The 257-nt window shown below is 32.7% G+C and overlaps 1 long non-coding RNA gene across 1 annotated transcript in view; it reads left to right on the forward strand.

The window, feature by feature from the left end:
• The first annotated feature begins 120 nt into the window (after positions 1-120).
• Positions 121-257, forward strand: part of LOC106530985 (uncharacterized) — a 970-nt gene continuing 833 nt past the window's right edge. Inside the window, exon 1 of the long non-coding RNA XR_001311850.1 lies at positions 121-164. This is a non-coding gene — a long non-coding RNA (uncharacterized LOC106530985). The remainder of the gene's footprint in view (positions 165-257) is intronic.

The following is a 257-nucleotide window of genomic DNA, read 5'->3' on the forward strand; positions in this document are numbered from 1 at the left end:
AGTCTACAGGTAAACAGTTAAATTAACAGGTAAACAGTCAGTCTACAGGTAAACAGTTAAATTAACAGGTAAACAGTTAGTCTTCAGGTAAACAGTTAAATTAACAGGTAAACAGTTAGTCTTCAGGTAAACAGTTAGTCTACAGGTAAACAGTTAGTCTACAGGTAAACAGTTAAATTAACAGGTAAACAGTTAGTCTTCAGGTAAACAGTTAGTCTACAGGTAAACAGTTAAATTAACAGGTAAACAGTTAGTCT

This window comes from Austrofundulus limnaeus, unplaced genomic scaffold, assembly GCF_001266775.1.
Source record: "Austrofundulus limnaeus strain Quisiro unplaced genomic scaffold, Austrofundulus_limnaeus-1.0 Scaffold585, whole genome shotgun sequence".
NCBI lineage: Eukaryota > Metazoa > Chordata > Actinopteri > Cyprinodontiformes > Rivulidae > Austrofundulus > Austrofundulus limnaeus.